At 34.8% G+C, this 7,179-nt stretch overlaps 4 non-coding genes across 4 annotated transcripts; 1 reads left to right on the top strand and 3 right to left on the bottom strand.

The window, feature by feature from the left end:
• Positions 1 to 421: 421 nt before the first annotated feature.
• On the bottom strand, positions 422 to 493 carry Trnam-cau. The gene has a single exon. It is a non-coding gene; the product is annotated as a tRNA-Met (tRNA).
• Positions 494 to 968: 475 nt separating this feature from the next.
• Positions 969 to 1,040, top strand: Trnam-cau. The gene has a single exon. It is a non-coding gene; the product is annotated as a tRNA-Met (tRNA).
• A 1,724-nt stretch (positions 1,041 to 2,764) lies between these two features.
• Trnan-guu lies at positions 2,765 to 2,838 on the bottom strand. The gene has a single exon. It is a non-coding gene; the product is annotated as a tRNA-Asn (tRNA).
• Positions 2,839 to 6,721: 3,883 nt separating this feature from the next.
• On the bottom strand, positions 6,722 to 6,795 carry Trnan-guu. The gene has a single exon. It is a non-coding gene; the product is annotated as a tRNA-Asn (tRNA).
• Positions 6,796 to 7,179: the final 384 nt, after the last annotated feature.

The raw sequence follows: 7,179 nt of genomic DNA, 5'->3' as shown, positions 1-7,179 counted from the left end.
AAATGGAAAATTATATTTATTAGTAAACATAAAAGCAAATCCTTTCCAAAAATATTTCCACAATTAAATTGAATGCTAATATTTTGAAGATAGCATTCCACCGATGAGGATCGTGCATAAACCACGTAGCCTTTAAATTTGAAATTTATGTCGGGATCCATCATGCAACCCATCCTTAAGTGAGCCAATAGATTTAGTCCAAAAACTCGAGTCGTGCTGTCAAAATGGCGCAGCCTTCCCATTTCACCTTATTTTAGTGTTATTTATACACTGGATCTCATATATTTTTTTTGAAAATAATGATCTAACAGCTTTAATACATTTTGAAAGTTATATTCTTTTTTTCTTGATAAGAGGCAAATGTGAATGTCTACGTGTTTTCAAGAAAGGAACTAGGTGTGCACAAAAAAGATATTTTAGATAGCAGAGCGTAGTTTCGATCTACGGACCTCTGGGTTATGGGCCCAGCACGCTTCCACTGCGCCACTCTGCTTCCACATGAAAACATTTTCCAAATGTGCAACCAAAGCCAATCGTTTTCCTCGTCATTTCCAATAAGAATTACTTGAAACTTGTCACACACGAATGCGATGAGACAGTTGAGTGCAACAAAAAGTTATCATGCAACAACTACGTGCAACAATATATGTAGCGCTACCATGCAACAACGAGACTTCGTTTTATGTCAATTAACGCATTTCTAAAAATTTTTGAAAAGGTTTTTAATAAACTCAAGATTTGTTCTGCAAGCGTTGCAAGGCTTGAAAGTTGATTTCATTTATTTAGGAAATGTAGGATTAGGTCACAAAATTGAAACGTCACTGTTTGATACACGCATGCTACACTCCTAGTTACCTATATGTTGTGTTGAAATTTATCAGTGCATCACTGATACACGCGCTTAGGTGAAGCAACACGAGTTACGGGCTGCCAACTCGGGCTGGGTGACATCACTAACACCATCACTAAGCAGAGTGGCGCAGTGGAAGCGTGCTGGGCCCATAACCCAGAGGTCCGTAGATCGAAACTACGCTCTGCTATCTGTAGATTTTTTTTGATGAGCTCAATTGCTTCAAATAATTTCTTTTCAGTTATTTGCAGTTGATTGTTTCGTGAAATTCATTTCAACTTGCATAATAACTTATAAAAGCTACAGAAAAACACCGATCAATTTCACTTGCTGGTATGCAACGTGCATTTTTACGAAGGACGCATAAATTTGAATCGTTTTCACACCTCCCCAAACGTTCAATTTCAGCCTAAATGACGCTTGAGAATTTATACAGCGTATAATTAACCGTTTCCTTTCTGAAGGCCTTCGAGGGGGGCGCGTTTCGGTAAGCCACAAAACCGTTGCAACTTCTCTGGGGTGTGGTTCTCAGGTTGCAAATATCGAAATCTGAAGCAACCGAGAAAGGTCGTCTGGCTTCCTGTTTCGACTTGATGTGTCGACGTCGTCGTCGTCATTTTTGCATTCTTTGTTTTGGTTACTCGGTTTGTGCCTATTTTCATGTCTAATTTATTTACTGTTGTTTTTAGTAATTTGTTTCCTGCAACCGATACCTAATTAGACTGAAAAGTTAGTCGTAAAAACTTACCTGATGTGGCTAATCAGAAAACCGCATCGTCAGCTCATAAATTATTAGGGCTAGTGATTTTTCGCGATTTCACGGAAGCCGCGTAATCCGCGAAATTCGCTCCAGTCCGTGAAATTTGGGAAATACCGTGAAATGCCGCGAAATTCGAAATATTCAATCGATAAATCGCTACTCAGTGCATTCGAGCTTAATTTTTTTAATTCAAACTTTTTGAAAGACTTTTACAAGCATTACAATTCCAAAAAGATTTTAAAAGAACATTAATCAACACTTTTTTGATAAAAAAAAGCAAAAACTAGCTTTTTTTTATTTTTTGTAAAATTTAGTTTTATATAAAACGACAATGAAGAATTTTATTTAAATATTTTAAATATGTATTTTAATTCGATTGATTGGTAAAATAATATATTTTGATGTCATATTTGTTAACCATTTTGCAATGTATTATATTTTTTCTTGAATTATATCAATAAATATAAAAAACTGCTTTCAATGAAGTATTGCCTGAACTTTATTAAAATACTAAAAATTGTCCATTCTGAAATTAAGGAAAGCAAAAAAAAATCTTTGTCGCAATTAATTTAGTGATTCTAGTTTTGATGAATTAGAGGTTCAGGACGTGCTTCGTTTTTGAAATGAATAATTTGTGTCAGGGAGTTTTATTTTTAATCTAGAACTACTGCTAACCTTTTAGACATTTTTCTATTAATAATTTTGCTAAAAGAATACATTTTTACGTTTATTTTGAGCAGTTTTTAGAGTACCGTGAAATTGCCGTGAAATTTCAATATTTTGTAATTGGCATGCCGCGTAATTTCGATTTCTTTGCCGTGAAAAATCACTAGCCCTATAAATTATGTATCATACATATTATCAGAGAAGAGACTCATATATAGGTAAACCATAACCAACAATAATCAAACAAACTTGGAGAACCCACCGGCGTACGCTAACCATGCGGTGATGATTAATCGTCAACAATTGTGGGCTTTGATGAATAAAATCCAGATCGATGTTCTGATTTCATGGCTTGATTGATATGCCTTCCGTGTTGTTGCCGGTGTGATACATCGTAAAATGGTGATTAATTTGAAAAACGACACGTGTGCGTGTGTCAGTTGTTCATATCAAGCAGAAGAAGAGGTAGGCAGCAATAAAAAGCATTCCGCCCCCGGGTGGACTCGAACCACCAACCTTTCGGTTAACAGCCGAACGCGCTAACCGATTGCGCCACGAAGGCTCTTGAACAGCAGGTCGAAAGCACAAATTTTGTGACGGTGTAGGGTAATGAGGTCTAATGTTGGCCTATCTAGTAATGAGAATTTTTGAGATGATATTTATGTTTTTGTTTTCCATATTCATTTCATTTTAAAAATTATAACAATTCTAATTTCATTACTAATATACATCATATAGAAACGATTGTATTTTGCAAGCATAAGAAAGTAGTGAAACTGTTATCTTGTGCATGTACTGATTACTTTGCTTCACAATTTTCATAGTTTGGAAAAATAGACATTTTAAAAATTCCTCTAGATTTGTTATATGTATGACTAAATTATTTTCCTTTTATTGATACATTTTTGATAGTGAAACTTGCATAAGACCAATTCTCTACGAAATCGGCCGATTTGGACAATTTTAATTTTTATATTTTTTATTTGTCTCAAACTTTGGTGAGGCCTTCCCTATTGACATCTGACCATACAAAAATGGTACGTCAATTTTCGAAAATCTGTAACTTTTGAAGGAATTTTCTGATCAAGACACCAAGTCTTTGGCAAAGTTGTTGGTATCGAAATTGGCCAAGAGATCCAGAAAATTTTCCATATCCTATTTCAAACTTCATGACAGTGCAAAGTAGCCTCCTGCTATTATTCAAAGAGTACCGTAAAACGGTGTGACTTTGATAGCCGGGGGTTGACGGGTTTCCGATTTTTCCGAAAAATGAAGAGTACAATTAAAATACGTACGGGAAGTGTTCAAAGTACATCAAGAAGAACTTTTCATAAAATTTTGAAAAAATTTGAAAGTTCGATAACTATAGTTAAGAAAACGTTGATGAAAGTCATTATTTTGAACTTCTCAAAGTGTCATGATTTTCTCAATGAACAATATTTTGAATCGGAAAACGGAATGCATTTCCAGATTCTTTGGACAATTTTTTCACTAGGAGAAGGTTAAAAAAAGTTTGTAAATAATAAATAATATATGTTTTTGAAACACAATTCAAAAAAATCTCCAAATTTATTGCCAATTTAAGTTAAACAAGTTTCATGTGAAATTTGAAAACTTGTGATTCGTGATTCGAATTCAGTATAAAATGCAATATAAACCGATAATTTTAAAAACAAAACTAGTTTTAACTAATTTCAGGCAAAATTTCGACTTTCTAACTATTTTACCTGAAATTTATTTTTTTTTGTAAAAAAGCTTACGAAAGTTTACGAAATATAAAAATTGTTTTTTTTTTCTTAAAAACTATATCATCTACTTTAGTGATGGTACATTTAACGTACAAATAAAGTTTGAACATCTTAAATATGATTTAAACAAGAAAAACTATGACTATCAAAGTCACCCCGGAATTTAAACTAAGAATTTTCAACGTAAATATTTTTCTAAACACTTTTGAAAAAACTTTTTATTCAAAATAGTGCATGGGCTTTGTGTGACCTACCCCAGTATATGTTTTAAAAATAAAAATCTTGAGAAAAACCTTATCTGTTGTACAATATTCCAAAAACAAATTGAAATCCTATCAAAGTCACCCCGGTTTACGGTAAACTAAATATTTATGACCTACTGTGATCGGTTTTCGGCATCAATTGGGTACTAACATGAAGCTTAGATTGCTGATATTATTATTTACAGCGATAAAGCTTATTTTTCTAAGTACAATGACCCTTTGTACGACCACAAAGAGTTTAAAATGGATTTTTAAATCAATTTTGAAAAATTAACTTCGCGGTCCTTCTTGACAGAAAAGGTCCTGCTTGACAGTTCATTCCAAGGGGACATCCATCGAAAAAATGCTGTCTAATCAACTTTTTTTGCACTAAAATAAAAAAAAAATATGATCAGAAATGGTTTAAAAGCGTGTTTTAAATCGTTGTAAATCAAAAATTACATAGGGCTTTAGGACCCTATTGCGGTTCGATCAAAACTCATCGATCACCAACAGTATTCTACTCCGCTCTGTCATAAAGTTTGGCCAATTTTCTGGATCTCTTGGCCAATCTCAATCTGGGTTCCGGAACATAGGTCATGTGGTCAATTCAGTATTGTTGATCAACGCCGTTTAAATCAACGCCTCCGTTGACGTTGACGATTAAATCAACGATGGCTCCATTTACGATTACGTTAATATCAACGATCAACGATAGCGATGTTATAACGCCGTTGATTTCAACGATTAACAGCATTGCAACCCTCCATTTTTTTAATGTCGATATCTCAGCAACTATAACACAACTCGACATTTTTGAAGTTGATGTCAGTAAACGCCTCAGTTTCGTCAATGTATGATAGATTTAGGTTCCCTGAACAAGCTCCAATCCACAGAATTGAATTTTAGTTTATTCCCTGCCAAAGAATAAAATTGTAAATTTGGGTACAAATTCTATGAAATAAACCCACGTTTATCTATGGGGGTAGCAAAGAATTTGCGCAGAATAAGGCTTTCTAGGCCCAGTGAAAAAAATATAATTTAACTCAAAAATGATGAACTCCTCGTCACAGTGTCCTGATGCAAACAATGATCGAGCTGTAGCTGTCACAGCCCTGCGAAGTATGTTGTCTGACATATCGGGCAGCCAGTCAAAAAAACCAGCTAGAAGTCGCCTGACAAAAAACTTTTGCTAGAAAGAGATAGGAAACCTGATGCAAACAAACGTCCAGCTGTCATGTAAACATACTTTGAATGTGTTGGTAAATTTGTGACTAGAAAGCCTTATTGCTTATATGCTTATATTTATACTAAAATTTACACTATTACTTAGTTGCAGGGAATTCACTAAAATTCAATTCTGTCGATTGGGGCGTGCTCAGGAAGCCCAAATCTATCAAACCTAGACGAAACTGAGGCGTTTACTGACATCAACTTCAAACATGTCGAGTTGTGTAATGGTCCAATTTTCAATGTTAAAATATGAAACATTCGTGATTTCTTTCGATCTTATCGAAATCAATGAATAATAAACCGTTGAACCAAAGAATTGGGTCCTAAAATTATGCTTAAATTTGTGATATTTTTGTTTACAACAATAAAGCTTATTTTTTGTACGACTTAAAGGATTTAAAACGGATTTTAAAATCAATTTTGAAAAATCCAGAGTTTTTTTTTAAATAGGAAACATATGAAAGACAATAGTTTGTAGGACTTTTCAAAAAAATACTCTAGAAATTAACATCGCAGTCCTTCTTGACCAAAAAGGTCCTGCTTGACAGCTCGTTCCAAAGGAAACATAATTGATCCATCGAATAAACCTTGTCTTGTCAATTTATTTAATTTGCATTAAAATGAAAAAAGTTATTAAAAATGGGTTTTAATCATGTTTTCTACCGTTGTACATAAACATTGACACTGGGCTTTACACGGAGAAAAAAGAGTTCCCAAAATCGTGAACAAGCGTTCATGAAAATGGGAACCACGAGCAAAGTGTTCAAATCCCATAGTAAGTTTTTGGAAATCGTACACACACTTTGTTTGTGGTTTCCATTTTCATGAACGCTTGGTCATGATTTTGGGAACTCTTTTTTCTCCGTGTAGGACCCTATTCGGGCAAATTTCAAACAGCTTCTGTGGTAACCATCCGGGGTATGAATTCGCTGTGATCGTACTTTCTTGCCACACGCCGATTTTGTGCTAAATCGAGTTAAGGTCGCCATTTTTGTGCAGCTTTTAAAATGGTTGATAATTCAAATGAAATTCAGCTTTCATCAACTAGCAACTTGCCAAAGAAAATTTCAGTCAGATGCACGTCAACTGTTCACATGTTTGTCAAATAATAACCCGGAACTTTAACAGTTTTCATTGTATTTTTAAGATCCAAAATATGCTAAAAAGTGATTTTTGGTGAATTTTGGACGCCTCATCGGCAAAAAAATAACAAAAAGAATTCCGCCCCCGGGTGGACTCGAACCACCAACCTTTCGGTTAACAGCCGAACGCGCTAACCGATTGCGCCACGAAGGCTCTTGCGTAACGGGGAAAACAGACCACTTCAAAAGACCCATCTCTGGACTACAAAATGTTGAACCTTACGATCCGGCATGCAACGGTCGATATAATTATTAAATTATACAAATAAGTGTAAGGTAAAACGCTATAACTGACAGTGTTAATTCCTTCATAGACTCTATTTTCTCGTTTGTTTCAATAGGGGGATGGCGTCGCTATTTTTAGACCACATTTTCCACTTTTTCTCATCGAAACCGACTACTTTATCGACTTCATTTTGCTGGGCGAGATAGGACGCCGTCTATTTTTAGACGATGACTCAGCACTTTTCCACTCTTGCGCTTAAAAAAACCAGGTGGCAGCACGATGTAACGCCACGTCCCTAAGCGTCAACAGGTA

The sequence above is a fragment of the Culex quinquefasciatus genome, chromosome 3 (genome assembly GCF_015732765.1).
Source record: "Culex quinquefasciatus strain JHB chromosome 3, VPISU_Cqui_1.0_pri_paternal, whole genome shotgun sequence".
In the NCBI taxonomy this organism is placed as follows: Eukaryota; Metazoa; Arthropoda; class Insecta; order Diptera; family Culicidae; genus Culex; species Culex quinquefasciatus.
Note: the sequence above shows the minus strand (reverse complement) of the source record. Positions and strands in the feature narration are given on the sequence as shown.